Raw genomic sequence first — 16035 nt, forward strand, 5'->3', positions numbered from 1 at the left:
TTCCAGGCCATGCTAATTTCAATTGACAGATAAAAGGAAGCAGGGAGACACCAGCTTGTATCTTACCTTCACAGGATAAATTGGTGTAATCTCCCAATTTCCTGTATCAAGCTGGAATCACATGCTCACAGGCCAAGTGTTCAGCTAATAAACACTCCTGGGCCCTCCCATTTGAAGGCAATCAACTCCAAAGAAATGCTTTCAAATGTCCACAAAGCAGTACTGATTGCCTCACGTTGACATGAGACACTCCTTACCAGTCTCAGTTCCCCAAATATGTAATTGTGCTCACTCTTTGGTCTACTCTGTTACTTCCCAAGACCATGAGCCTCTGAAGATGCATCAGACCATGTAGACTTCCCTGGCCACTGTTACAAGCTGCCATGCAGGAACTGCAAGTGGTCTAAAAAGTTCAGTTTTTATATAAGACTGTGTCCCAATTATCAATGTTCTAAATAGGGTAATATAAGACAAAAAGAACCATCGTGAATGATTCATTCAGATAATAGTCCAACGTAGTGTAGTATCTCTGTTGATACCGAGTCTGCTTCCTCATCTCTATAGGCTCTTCTTTTGTTTCTCAGTTTCAGGTCCATGATTTTTAGCCGCTTCTGCCATCTCTGTTTAACATTTCTCATACCAAGAGTGACAGCTTCATCTTGGAGATGAGGCAGCATGTGGTCAGGTTACCAGTGAAATAATAATGAATCTTTAGTATTCTGAAGCATTCAAAAGCACACTGAACTAGCAGAACTTTTAACTACCATCAGTTTGACAGGTAAGCAAACTCAAATTTTTGAGTTTTTGAGCTATTCTACAGGCAACTAGGAGAAATCTCTGAATTAGTTGCCCTTATCCTTAAGGCAGATTTCAACTTCCATGACATAAATGGCATACACTGCTGCAAGTGTGGAACATGCTGAAGATAACTTTATGTTACAAGAACTCAGTGAGCCAACTGGGATAAGCAACTCCTGGATCTGTTGCTTGAGAGTAGAGAAGGCCTTGTTGGAAGGGTGATGCTAGATCATAGCAGTGGTTATGACATTCTTATTTTCAAAATTCTTGCTGTAATGAGAAAAAATGGTCATCAGAATTGCTACCTTTTATTTTAAGAGAGCAAACTTTAAGCTACTTGGGGAGCTAGTTAGCAGCATCCCCTAAGAATCTGCTCAAGAGGATTTAGTGGGGCTATGAGAACTGGTCACTTTAAAACCCACCTTTTAAAAGCCCAGGAACAGGTGTTCCCATTGTGTTCCAAGTCAAGTAAGTGGGGCAGAAGACCAGCTTGTCTGACCAGGGAACTGCTGGAATGTGGGCAGGAAGAAGAAATACGATCTCTGGAAATGTGGTCAGATTCAGTTTTTCAGATTCACAGATTACAGAACTATGGTTCACATCTTTAGGGAGAACACAAGGAAAACCAAAGCTCAACTTGAACTGACACTGCCCAGAGTGGAGCCAGACAACAAAAGAAGGCTATTTTAAGTATGTCAACAGCAAGAGCAAGTTAGTGGATTTTACAGCAGGACCCCTCTCAATTACATGCCAAAGGTCTTGGGAGTCTGGGGAGGTCCCCATTGGCAAGAAATCAGACAGTGTTTTCCTCATTTACAGAAAGAGCACAAGAGAAGACACTGGAATTACAGACCTGATAGCCTGGGAATCATTTTTAAAGCTGACTTTCATCCTTGCTAGTGTTCAGTGTGTTCAAACACTGATTACCCCATTAAAAGCAAGAGATACTTATGTTTCCTTCATTGCAAAAACTTCTGGAGTTGTTGCTTCCTCCAGAGAGAAACCATCTACATAGGAAAATGAGTCTGCTCTTTTATTCTGTCACAGAATGCATAATCAGTGCTGAAATTCATGTAACCGCTGCAGAATACATAGACACAGACCTGAACAATATGATCATACTGAGACAGTATTCGAGGTTTTTATCTTCCATCGGTGCTTAATTTCCTTTGATTATGACCTGTCAATTCTCCTCAAGTGATTAAATTACTCGCTCTTCTTTTTATAGATCTTTTCATACTTGTGAAACTAAAAGAGTTCTCTGAACTGTAAAGCAGATATCTGCTCTACATGAGCCCTGGCAGGGAGATGTTTTGCTGCCAATTTGCACTCTGCTTGGTTAGAACTTTGCATCTCTCATTTGGCAGGTTGGGAGGTAAGCATTTTGGTTTTTAAACAAAGAATAAACAAAAAGATGAATTTGCTCCAACTACAGGAAAAAAGTGTCTTCCAGCAGAAGGCCCCTGGGAACTGAAAAAAAGATGACATGTGCTTTGCATGGTGTGACAGCAGGAGCGGGGCGTTTGGCTGCAAAGAGAGGAGCATATGGCAGAAGAAGCGAAGGTAGTTGCTGAATGTCCCATTCTCAGGTCACTGTTCGTGGGCATTTACAGGAGGAAAGCAGTGATTAAGAGATGGATGAAACCTATTCAGAAGCACTTTTAAAAAGTCAATGGCAATAGTTCATTGCTTATAATGGAGAAAAGAGCCAGAACTGCTTCCCAGTGCAGCTAGAAGAATCTCATGCTAATACAGAAATCAGAAAGGAAAGATAAGGGAAAAGAGGGAGTGGAAGGAAGTGGAAGAATGAAAAAGACAGATGTTTTTAATGTCCCTTTTTTTTAGTTGTTGTTTTGGTTTGTGTTTTTTTGTTGTTGTTTGTTTTTGTTTTGTTTTTCCCCCATGGGATGTGTGATACAATTAATCTCACTCCAAGGGAGCACTCCCAACTGCTGAGCAGGGAGATAGAAACTGCAGCTCCAGGAAGTAAGCTCTGCTAACCCATTTCCCAGAGCAGAGGTGCTGGCAGGACATGACTCAAACCCAGCAACTAAGAATTAGCCAGTGTTAATTAATACAAATCTGAAAGGGGTCTTTGAATGAGTAAATTTGTCAATATGAGGCAGGGCCAGATTTCAGCTGCAAGTCACATACTGGGTTGAAAGCAAGCAAACAGCCTTGCTGAAATGTGAGCCTGTAGGAGGGAGCGGAGGAGGTGTTTGGTGTGCTGCTGAGCAACAGTTGCCTAAATTATTTGTATTTATTTTACTTGTTTATTTCTGTCATCTTTATTTTTATTCCCCTGCTTGAAATAATCCACAGTCTGGTAAAATACCCTGGGGCCCATTTGACAACTGTAATGCCATTTGTAAGATGGGTTGGCTCTTTTATTTTTTACTTTTTATTATTTTTAACAGTTTCTTATCATTCTTGGCTCTAGAAATAAGTCATGCTGAATTTAGGCTGAGTCAGGGAATTACTTAATTGCCTCTCTTCAACAAAATGGTGCTTAGGGAACCTTACATCCCTTACTGTTGCCGCTTTTCCAGAAGGATTGCCTTCGTTGCTTATCTGTCTGCTCTGCATGGAAATGAGGGGAGATGATTTGCAGAGTCAAAGCTGTTCTAAAAATAAGATTGGATTCGTCTGCATACCATTTCATTGGAAACTGTATATAAGCTACTGCAAATTTTAATGAGGGTGCTCTCTCCCTCTCATTTCTCAAAGGGAGGAGGGTTCTCATGGTCATGACTGATCTCAAATATTGTACGTCTGCCCTGGCCCTGTTTTTACCTCCAAGTAACTTTTGTGACACTGTCTAACTAGCCATGCCCATGAAAAACATACTTGGACAATTAAGACATTTTATAATACAGAATGTAGCCTTTAATTAAGTGTTAATATTTGTCCCTTATTTTTTCCACTTATTTTCCACCTCTCTCCCTGTTCTATTTCTTGCTCATGGAAAGCAGAGTCACTAGTGGATCTAACACAGATATTTGCGGGCTTCAGGTTCAATGAGAAATCAAACTTGTGTGGATTATTTTATTCGTAGCCTAACACATTTGAAGTATTAATGTTCGTAGTTACAGTTTTAGACTTGTTGCTCACTTTTGTAAGTTAAGATTTGCCAATTTACCACACCTTGCGTGTTGCAACACTTAGTGCATTTTGTGACTTGTACCAGCTCATCCTAGTTCACTAAAATCTGAGTAATGAACCCTCTTGAGTTTCTCTAAAGTTTAGATCTTGTGGGAGCACACACGCATCTTGAAGTGCAAGTGCGATAATACAGGTTCCTAATTAAGATTTATAAGTTAGTATTAATGCTTTCTGTTTGGAAAATCTATACTAATGGAGACATGTTGGTATGTGATGTGTATATACAAAATCAGATTTTAATTTCTGCGTCTGAATGGTATACAAGCTTTTAAGTCTGAAAATTTCAGTGTTTTGTTAAATGAAGATGAGGGGAAGCCACTCCTCCAGTCACACCAACCCATCATTCTCCCTGCAAAGATACTGGTGCCCAGGGACTGGGGTCTCTGCCCGCGCTAATGAACACAGTTGTCCCTTTCCCCTCTGCACCAGCAGTAAAGTTGAACATGTGTCCCAGACATACATATAGGGCACTGACATGGCTGGTCTTACAGCCACAGTGCTGTTATCAACATCACCTGTCACATCCCACTGTGTGATTCTGCACAGGGTTATTGGAAAAGATTCTTGCAGTGTCATCATATGACATTCCAGAATGCACTTCTACCTCCAGGTTTGTGAAGTCTGAATGGTTTGAATACCATTTTCCTTCACACCATTACATTATTATTTGTTGCTCTATATCTATGAGTGGGCTGCCGCATAGAAAAAGGGCTACTTACCATCAAAGGCAGACTTGATGTAATGATGAGTCTTAAAGGAGAGATTTAATTTTCTCTGCCTCAGTGGCTTTTTGGTCTTTCTTGCACTATCATTATCTTATAGAAATTTCTTTCTAATTAAAGACAGTGGACTTTTTTTTTTTTTTTTTGTATTTCATGTAGCTTTTGCCTCGGGAAATGTGAGCTGAAGAAAGCTTTATCCTTTATTACAGGGAACTTCAAAATACAGAAAAATCAAATTGCTAGCTTAATTACTAGTACAACGTACATTTGAATAGTCATCTTATGCAGATACAAGACATGATTATTTCCTCACAATGCCTCATCTCTGTGTAGCAATGCATAGTGTTTTGCATCTCATTGTAGCATTTGGGAGCTTTTATTTTTCTCCTTTTTTCTTCTAAAATAGCTGAGCTTTTTCTTTGAAAATAGTTTCCATTTCAAGGAGTGTGGACAAGGGAAACGTCCATATGCAATGAGGAACCAAATCTGGGAGAGGAATTGCTGTGCAAGCTCACTCGTCTTAGAGTAATTCAAATTACTGCACAAAAGGCACATTCACTTTTGCAGAGAGAAGGTGGATCACCAATTCTAAGAACAATTATTATAAATTAATGTTTCCAAACAGCAGGGGAGAAGTCAGAGGGTTGGGGAGCAGGGAGTGAGGTTTTGAAACAGAGCCAAAGCCTCCTGTGGGCACATCAGGGACTAGAATCACACTGTCCGTTCTCTTGATCTTGCCATTTACTATGTGTTGGCTGATTAAAGTTTGTTTTACAGAACAAACCCATCCCAGCAACAGCACCAGCCATTGGAAAGGAAACTTTGCTGTGAAAATCAGAAAGAACACATGGAACAGCAGGGTGCAGGGCAGGAAGTGGAAAGGCAATTTTGCCTCTTCTGCGGTACTGTGGTCGTTGGCAACTGGAGATGTACCCAATCGCTGAGCAGTAAGGTAGGCACATCCTTTGGGATATATGGCACTGTTCAACAAGTTGCTTTGAAGAATTATGGAGCAAAGTTGATAGAATTTAGAAGCTCATATCTCACTGAGAACTAACAATACTGTCTTGTCCTGAATCTTTTAGAAAACTGACTCCTTGGTTTTATTAAAGTAGAGTTAATCTCTTTGCAGGGGATTGTTGTTAATTCTGTAGGCACACATCATCTACCTTTGGGGTGCTAAGGAGGAATTGTTCAGAATTCACTGAATCATGAGGCAATCTATAGCATTTCTCTGTGTATAATCAATGAATATACGGATGTTATAATTAAAAAATATACAAGAAAATTAGGCTAAACAGGTTATCATGCTAAAGAACAATGGATGGAAAGCTTACCAATGTCCTGGGCTCACTAAGACTCCAAGAGGAGTGATCTCCAAAAGAGATCCTTTCCCAGTGGTAGTCAGCTCTTAATTGGGGTCTAGGAGAAGTGGAGCCAGGCTCCACCCCTTCTGGCCAACTCACTGCTCTCCTCAGGTGGTCAATCAGCGGTTCAGGCCGTGATTCAGCAGTTCCCATACACTCTGTGTTTCCTATCTGATGCTGGTTGCTAATAAATGATGTCATAACAAGTATTTTGTAGCATTATGAGCTCCCAAACCAGTCCGTTCAGCTCTGCTCTGTGAGATGCTGTCTGATTTGGGTGACAATTACCGGAGAGAGAACCAGTATGCTTCTTAAAGGATTTACGATCCTAGGAATTTGATGCCTTGGTATTTTGATGCTACTTTTAAAGCAAGTCAGATTTAGAACATATTCATTACTTCTAATCCATTTTCTCTTTTTTTTTTTTTTTTTTTTTTTTTTCCCCCCTACCAAAAAAAGTGTGAAAGAATTGGAAGAGGTCCAGAGAAAAGCAGCAAATTGGCATAGGGTAGCTTTTGTCTGACAGATGATCACATGAGCACAGTTGTTCAGTCAGGAAACAACTGAGGGAGAAAAACAAATGTGGTCTCTAAAATTACAGGTGGCCCAGAAGGGGACCTACTGAACACAGTCTTTTCCAGAATGCTGCACAAAGCAAATAGGAAAAAGACATCAAATTGCTGGAAATATGGCTCCCAAGTATTAGCTGGCTAAGCTATGGAATTCTTTTGAAAGATGTCCTCAGTACTAAAAATTGATGTGGGCTCGAGATGTTGGAAATTCAGTTAGTTCTTGAAGAAGCAATTCACTGATGATTGCTTACTAATACATGGAAACCCACCTCTGAGTTAGGCATCAGTAAGTTATTTCCCTACTACTGTAAGGTAGAGTGCTGTTTTCTGCCTGCATAAGCAGTGTATTTTTTATTTGCTCTTTACACACGAGAGTGTACATTCAAGAGAAGGCGTGTAAAGGCATTATATGGTTTTAATATGTAGAGACATATTATCCACCAAAATCATACAGTTTTATTCTACAGATACAATATGATGTAAAAAGAATTATGTGGCTTTTTTAAACATAGACTTTATCCTGTTGCACCCATGAAAAGAGGGTGGTTGACTTGTGACCAGCAGGTATTGGCTACCTCCTGCTACCAGAGTTTTATAATCCCTGCTATCCACCTGCACTAGAAGAGAACATTATATCCTGGAATCTCTTTCTTTCTTTCTGTTCATTGCCAAATCTTCAAACCTTCAAATCTGCAGCTAGCAAAACTACCCCATTGCCATGTATCAACAGCAGATACTGCTAAGAAGATGTACCTTCTTTTACACTGCTGATGGCAAGCATGTGCAGTCTATGATATGGCCATAGGCTTTCCAATATTGAAAGTGATATTTCAGTCTTTTTTATCCTTCTAAATTAGACAGAAAATTCTATGTATTCAATCGTTCTATAAAAGGAAAGTTCCAAATAATCAGAATCACAAATGGTAAAAGAAAAGAAAAATCAATATATCTTGTTTTCTCGTAGAATTTTTTTGTCATAGGTTTGAAAAATACATTACAGATCAATATTTTTTCACACTAAAAAGTGAGGCCTTCTCCTAGAATATGTGTAAATGTAACCATATTTCCAAAGGTAGAGAAATGTATCCATTTGGAAATGGATTTTTCCACTGAAACTGAGTCAACATTTGTTTTATAATTCTGTCTTTTTATTATTCATGACCTCAAAAGAGTGTGTATGACATTTAGCAGGTACATCTCCACTGATAAGCGTTTGCATTATTAGACTCTTTCACAGGTTTTTTGCACATTTTGATTGAGACCTTTGAAACATCCCTATACACTGAAGCGATTTGGAAGTGTTTTCATCTCAGCACTAAGCATCTGTGGAAGTGCCTGTTAATTGGTTTGGGTTTTAGTTTGATGGCCTTTCCGGATATTCCTCAGAAATGAAATGGGCAATGTCAGATCTTTAGCCATAATGAGTTTCTAGAGAGTGTTCTTCGCTTCCTACCTTTTCTTCGCTGTTATGCTCCTTCTCTCTTGATTTTTAAAGATATTTGCGGGCTGAACTTTTAAGTCAGACTACCTGTTTATCTTTCTCTATCCCGGTTTTTGTTTTATGTTGTTGTTGCTGTTTATTTTCTGGCATGCTTTGTTCTATTTCAGGCTTAACTGCAGCTCTTTTCTAGTTTTTAGACAAATTTTTGTGAGCACTGAAGTATATTTTCTTCTAGTTTCTACTGTAAGAATTTCTCTACATTCTTTAACTGTCACTGAACAGCAGCTGTTTGTTTTGCTTCCTTCATTTCAAAAATTCTTTTCTGAATATTGATTTTACATTGTCTTCAGCAATGACCATCCTACTGACATGCGGAGTCAAACTCTGTAACCCAAATAAGATTACAAAGCAGGTATGGTTTAATAGACCTGTGAATGCTGGTCTATCACACATGTGATCCCTTGAGTTTCACAACACATATATGGTTGCTTGGGAACAGAGCAGTAAATCCCAAGGCTGACTTAAAGGGAAGGTCTCCTCTGGTGGAATTTTTGAGAGAACAACCATGCCAGGGAAGGGTGTCTCTGTGTAATATCCAGATGTTAATTGGAGAGGTTTTCATTTATTCACAGATGTTAGCACCTCCTTGTCTTTTAGTTTATTGAACGCTCGTATTCTTTTGTTCCCATTCACTTTATTTGTGTCAGTTCATGATATTTAGAAGACTAGCTTAATTTTCAGATTTCTTCTAAAAAGAAAAATATACACAGGTAAACATCTGAAGGCAAAAACTCTTTTCCATGCCATTTTCTGTGAGAAGTCAGCTTTTAGAGAACTACATTTACAAGTATTTAAGTTGTGCTTACTAGACCTCCAGTAATCTAAGCTGGCAAATACACATGAAAGCAGGTTGAGCAGAAAATTTACGTTTAAGGAGTTTGTGAAATTGTTGTTGTGAAATAGTGTCTGCTGAAGACAGTCACGACTCTTGTATGTTGGGTTGTTGTTTTTTTTAAATTGTGACCCCCTTGGAATAGAAGGACTTAAAGGCACAAGTGCGTCAAATGGGATCTCAGCATGGAATTTTATTTTGCTTTGCTTCTCTTGAGAGAGTGGGTGTATTTCTGTGACGTGCTTTTGTTTGGGTCAGCTGTAAGGGAGAGAATGAGTTAACACCTAGCGAAAAACAGCACTGTAATAGGCACGTTCCTTGGTGATCTTAGGAATAAGCACATCTTGTTAGTCTCCCTGGTACATTGTGTACAAACTAGTACAGTTCCAGGGGGAGGTTCAGTACTTCCACTGAGGTTTTAGCAGCTCAGATTTTTGACTTTGAATCACCTTGGCACAGACCCTGGTGTATCTACTGCAAAATCAGCAGTTATTGAACTGTTCCATCTCTAAGCAAAGGATTTCTGAATCCTATGCTGTATCTGTGGCATTTTTATTTAGGATTAAAGTGCAGCTTTAAAGTAGCTTAAATGTTTGTTTAAAGATCCCCTGCATGGACCCCCATTTCTACAGTGGCTTGAGCTTCATAATGAAATTTGAATCGTGGGGTGGGATATGGATTGCAAAGTTAAGCTTCTGTAAGTCCATGCAAAAACACTTAAAAATAGCCAACAGGGTAATTCATTTTGTTAACCATGAAGATAATGTTCCTGATGAAGCTATCTGAAGGCTTAGCATGGTGTATAAGTGAAACAAGACATATTAACGAGTGTCACTTGTCAGGAAAGATTCTAATAATGGAAACGGGGAAAAAAAAGGCAATAACTACATCTGTAAAAAGAAACATTTCTTAAAATTGATCTGCTGGGCAACACTAAATTTCAAAAATTCAATAATTGTAAAGTTCATAGATCAATACTAAATGAAACATAGTAATATTCTCATTTGAATTGTTGACGTATGAGAAATTTCAAGTCTAAATTGGCTTTTGATTAAAGGAAAATCAGGGAAATATCCCACACAACTCCCCAAGACTGCAGCTGAAGCTGAAAATAGACATCTGTGTAGTTGGAAGTAGGTTTGCAGTAGGTTATCATTCTTGTTAAATGCTTCTTTGGTACGAGATAAGAGTGCTTTTTCCTGAGTTAAATTTCTGTTGGCTTTGAAAATATTAATTCTTTTCACTTTCAAGAACAAAAGCTGTCAGACTATGGATTGAGGAAGAGACCTACAAATGCAACTGATTCCAGACTTCCCCATTGTAGAAGAAATATGAACAAATAAGAGCTCAACAGCTGATTCCAAACCCTCAATATGAAATGTTCTGATTTGTGAACATAGAAAGACGGACTGAAGGGTCCTTTCAGTTCTTTAAAATCTGTGTATCCCTAATTTAATTCCCATATAGTCTAGTAGTTATGGAGTCTCCGTAGAACAATGCATACTAGCTATATGTGCATGGGCACTAGCTGTGATATTTAATGCTCTGTCCCTTGCCCCATTCTGACTTCACCCAACCCATTGTGTGAGGATTGTTGTTAATGGTGTAACATCTTCATCTGAAGTGTTTTTGCTGTCCATCTTCTCTGCTAATGACTTCAGCAAAGGAATGACTTCAAAGCTGGGAAGGACCTTCTTTGAAATCTTGAAAAGCAAAGCCATGCAGCCTAGCAGGTTTCTGTCTCTTCAAAGTGATTACTAAGGTGTCTAGCAGAGGACATGGAGAAGTGCAATCTACAGCTTTAGCTGTAGCTGTGAAATTTGAAATTTAAAAACAGACAGTAATCTTCCAGTCAAAACTATTATAAAATAGGAAAACTTTCCACAAGGAAAGAGAAAGTAAAAGGCAATGGTTATATCATTGTTTCTGTAATAACATCTTATGAAAGAATGTATTTCTTCCCATTGCAAGCATAAAGGAATCTGTTCTGGGATTACCATCTTTGATTACCAGCCTTGGGCATAAACTGAAGCCTGGATTTCTTTTTCAGGTGAACTTTGCTTCTTCAGCAAGTGTTTCTGACATGTCTGAGTCATGCTGCCAGTGGATCATGTTCTGAAATACTATGTAGTCTAGATCTACACAATGCAGATGTGTTGTGGTTCCTCTGGTTTAGGAGCCATGTTACCTACTGGATTTACTGTCTGCTTGAGGTGCCTGATTCACTCCACTAATCATGGGGAGATCCCCATGACTACATGAAAGGCAAGATAGAGAAGATGGAAGATGTGGTACATGTGGTAGCTGATTGAAACCGTTAAGACGATGGACTATACAAAACATCATTCATCCCTATCTGTGGTTTCTTGAAACCTTTTGACAGACCCCTATTTCTTTCTATGCAAACTTGGTTTCAGTGGAGGTGAGTGCCTGTTCCTTTTCTTATTAAAAATGAAGTTGGGAGAAAGCAGCAGATGTCTTGACTTTGCCCAAAGACCAGTGGGAAGACATGCACAATCTCTTCAGGTGTCTTAAAACTGAGGCCAAGTGGGGTTTTTTTTGTTATGATTTGCTAACTGTTCTGGTTCATCTTTGTCCTTCCTCACATGAACTTTAAATCTTCTACTTTAGAGTTGAAAGTCCGGATCTTGTTCATTTTCAGCAGCATCTACCAGCTCTCATTCTGTTTGTCTTTGTGATTTTATAATCTGGTTTCTTCACCTCATACTGGATTTTAGACCCTTAAAGTGGTGGCTAATCAGTGGGTTAATTAATTCTGCATGCTCAGATGACAAGAACATTTTTTTCCACTAAATTTTTATGCAGGAAAGAAAATACACTAGTCTAAAGAAAGGCTAGGATAAAGAATATTTCTATCCTAACACTTTAGTCACATTCTACCCATGGACTGTGGTGACCCGAATCAGTGATACAGATTTCCCTCTCTCTGATGCCCTCTGGCATCTGGGTTTCTATCTTAGAAGTGTAAATAGGTTTAGAAATGGCACTTGGGACAATACAGTATGGTTTTCCTTTCAATTCAGGTGAGTAGCATTTCAATTCAATTCAGGTGAGTAGCATGATTACTGGGGCTAGTAATTTCCTTCTTATAGTCACAGTCGTGATGGAAAAATTATAAAAACAAACACCTGTAATTCCTGAACTGTCAGCTAAAGAATCAAATATCAATAGATTTGGCATTGGCAACTCAGCAAATGTATGAACTAATCTTTAATACTTGTGAAAAGGAATCTCATGAGCTGTGAGAAACAGGAATAACATCATATCCGCACTGCTAATGGGCTGACAGATTCATTGTCCTCATTGCAAATGTTTGTAGATGTTAAATCCAAGAGTTGTTAACTGTCAGAGTTAACAACAGGAGGAGCGACTATGTCAAATAACCATCAAACTGACCAGTGTAATCCATTTTCCTTCCTGCAGAAAGATTGCAAGCTATAATGTAATGTACCTCCTGTTTAGTAGGCACTTCATGGACTATTGATTTTAGTTCTAAAAAGAGTTTGCATGCTGTTTCCATTTGTCACCTTTGGAGATCACCAGTACCAAAAAGGTAAATTGCTCCAACTATTTAGATCCATTATACTATTGAAAGAGCAAAGATGGTTTCTGTAAAATAAATTCTTTAGCTTTGCTAATTCTTTTTCTTCCCACAGTGAAGGCCCTTCCTTTTATCATGGAAGACGTTGTTAAAGCATCATCTGTTCTCATTTTAAAAGACTAGCTGCCTACATGGTGTGGAATGAAGGAATATGTTAAAACTATGAGCAACTGCAAATAAAACTACCACACAGTCACTAACTGAGTGAAAGGCCAGTACCTGCTATGGCAAATATGGACACATCTGTGGCATAAAAGATCTGATTTTTATTTGACTCCTCCAAGTCAAAATACCATTTCATATGAGATTTCATTTTTCATTCTGTCTAGATACAATGCAAGAGGGCCAGAGAAAGAACAGCAGTCTACAATCAATTCTTTCTTGTTAGAGCATTTCAAAGGCAGAATTCGATGAGCTGTACCTAGTGGGAGTATTGTAACAAACTATGTGCACAACCACTGCACTTGAGCATTGGGTAAATGGTTTCCTGATTTATAGTTTCACTTTTCTTCTTAGTCATACATTATCAGTCTGAAAGAAGGTACGACAAAAGATGTTTGATTGCTCTCCAATTAATTAATGTGCATCCTTCAGTAAACGTTTAGTTAATCTGCCTGCTTGAAAGGCAGAAGGAGGGAGATAGAATATTTCTGTTAATGCTTGCTGGTCTGTGCCTGCTATCCTGCAAAGAATAAGATGTTGTGGTAAAACATTTTTGAGCTACTGAATTAATATCTAACGGACAGATTACGACAGCACTTCTCTGTTTGAATAAACAGCTAGAACACTTCAATTTTTTTTTTCCAGGGGCAGACCAATTTTCAGCATATCCCATTTATTTAATCAGTTCACTAGACTATATCAAAGGACATAACCAGGCAGGTCAGGAGATAGCTTGAAACTTAACTATGCTCTTCTTTATTTAATTCACTTCTACCACCTCCCCCAAGTTTCAGACTCTTCTTTCCTGCAGCTTACATGAGTGCAAAAAAGCAGGAGAAAACATAGGACAAGACTGTTCCTCAGCCTATGTGAGGTATTGCTCCACTTCTCTTTTCTTCTAGGGCTTTGTTCTGTTATTTCTGATGTAACAGGTTTTGAAGCCTTGGATATTCATATCCTTATCACAGCAAAAGATAAGTATGCTTGGGTCAAAGCACAAAGGTGCAAGGCAAAGCTGTAAGCAAACTAAAGAAGCAACTTAAGTGCTTGTAAATTACCTGCAGTGTGCTGTGCTTCATTAATTTTTGCTCTTTACATGCCTCTTCTCATGTCTGTCTTTGAAGCACTGGTGGAAAGTCACAGTGCTGTAATGAATAGGACACAGTGCTCTACTTCATGCACTGCATGTGTGTCTTTCACAGGAGGGAGAATTTTGCAATCCCATCACTGCGATCACTGCAATGAAGAAACGTTACTATGTTGGAATCTTGTGAAACGAGTAACAACACTGACAAGAAAGAAAAAAAAGAAGCTGATTTTTTTTTTTTTTTTTTTTTCTAGTACTTAAAATTTTTGGCAGACTAAAATCTCATTTTCTTTTGGTTTCCAAAACAACGCTGATGTTCTTCTGTCTTTTCCCTCTATTCAGGTAAGATTGCTGGTGATGTATTGGTGAGGACCACTGACTTCTGGGATTTTGCCTGGAAGTCTGAAGTTCATATAGCTCCCTATTTTATGTGCATTTGTATTAGCCACTGCTGAAGTACTTATAATAATAAATCCTATGTTATTGGCAATTAATTCAGTCTTCAACAATTAATTTAGAGTCTTCAGTAGATTGACATTCTGCCTAGGGAAGGTTGTTTTTCCTAAGTAAACCAAAAAGTAAAGTCTCAGCATTCCACAAGCTGTGTACCCTGCTAGAGCTGTTAAAATAGGCACCATAACAAAGTTGTTGTGAAAACTAGAAGCTTAGTGAGCACCTGATTTTTTTGTAAACAAGTTTCTTCACCAAACAGGGAAGCTGACCTACTTTGCATGTGACCTTTTGGCAGGATAGCACCTTCCAGTGGAACCACACCAGCCACCAAAGAACCTTAGCAAGAACCTCACATTAACACAGTGCATATATAGCGTGAAATTCTAGTATGAATAGCAATTCTGAGAATAGGCAGGCACTAAAACATCATTGTTTCATCAGTTCTTGTTTAGGCCTGAATGGGGCATAAATATGTCTACTTCTGGATAGAGATATAGTAAAGAAGTTATGAACAAATTACACCTGTAGACAGAAAAATTCAAGTACATATCCCTAAGGACAAAGCCATAGAGGCCCAGGTCTCTGTGTTACAGGAATCACCTTCTACTTCTTCAGCTATTTCAGATTCAGAAGACATGGTAACGCTATTGTTATGGGCTGGAGGAACCTCAGGATGATCAAGGTGGACCAAATGTGTGATTGTACTACTGTAGCTGAACTCCAGACTGGTCAGGAAAAAACATTCAAACTGTCTGTGCATGAAAGGCTGCATAGTGCCCTGGAAGTCCTGGCACAGAGACTGAGATTATTGAGAGCACTGGAACTACTAAAAAGAAAAAAAGTCAACACATGGAATGACTCAAAATTTACATCTGAAGTAGTGCATGCCCGTAGAGTAATACAGAAGGAAAGAGGATTGCTACCCTACCAGGGATTACAAACAAAGTATGGACCCATTATTATAGAATTACTGGAAAGTGTACTGCCTCCTCAGAAAGTTGCCATAATGCATTGTAAAGCACATCAGTTCAATAACACTCCAGTGAATTACAGCAATTGACTTGCCAATAGAGCTGCTGAAGTAGCTATGGAAGGAACTCTTATTTATCGCGGACAAATACAAATAATTAGGAAAAGAAACCCCAGATTACCAAGCTAAAGATGAGAGACTGGCAACATTATGAAAAGTGGTTAAAGACAGCAAAGTGTGGTAGATAACTCCAGATAAATAGACAATTATCCCTCAATCTCTTATGAATAAACTGGCAGAAGATTATCACTGACACACTGGGGAATAGAGGCAACCACCAGAAGTATGAGACACCAAGTTTTAAGTGTGTGAATGGCAGGAATCATAGTGTTGTGAAAAGATGCGATCTGCATTTGAAAAACAATCCCCATCCACCTAAACAACCTCCACTCAGAACAGCTAAGAAAGGAAAGCATCCAGGAGATTATCAGCAGATGGATTTTTGTGGATTACTGCGGTGATGTGAGTATGGGTAACATACTGGTACTAGTAGAAACTTTTTCTCAGGATGGCCAGACGCTTTTCCCTGTTACACCTACAGAGCTCCTGAAGTAGTAAAGGTTTTATTAAAAGAAATTACACCCAGATTTGGAGTACCTGCAAGGATATCTTTAGATACACATCCACATTTCATGACAGAAATAGTGCAAAACCTAGCTAGAATTATGCTAAAATGCAATCACCATGCTCTGAGGAGATCTCTGTCTAGCGATAACGTAGAAAGAAC

At 38.7% G+C, this 16035-nt stretch overlaps 1 protein-coding gene across 13 annotated transcripts in view; it reads left to right on the forward strand.

Moving 5' to 3' along the window:
* Positions 1-16035, forward strand: part of LOC125692373 (uncharacterized) — a 201553-nt gene that overhangs the window by 169782 nt on the left and 15736 nt on the right. For 7 of the 13 annotated variants that reach the window (XR_007376620.1, XR_007376617.1, XR_007376616.1 and 4 more), the window contains 2 exons: positions 5460-5634; positions 11005-15770. The gene's annotated coding sequence lies outside the window, so the exon portion shown is untranslated. Of the gene's footprint in view, positions 1-584; positions 2174-2233; positions 2362-5459; positions 5635-11004; positions 15771-16035 lie in introns of all 13 variants that reach the window. The other 6 variants (XR_007376615.1, XR_007376625.1, XR_007376619.1 and 3 more) reach the window with 5 other exon arrangements.

The sequence above is a fragment of the Lagopus muta genome, chromosome 4 (assembly GCF_023343835.1).
Source record: "Lagopus muta isolate bLagMut1 chromosome 4, bLagMut1 primary, whole genome shotgun sequence".
NCBI lineage: Eukaryota > Metazoa > Chordata > Aves > Galliformes > Phasianidae > Lagopus > Lagopus muta.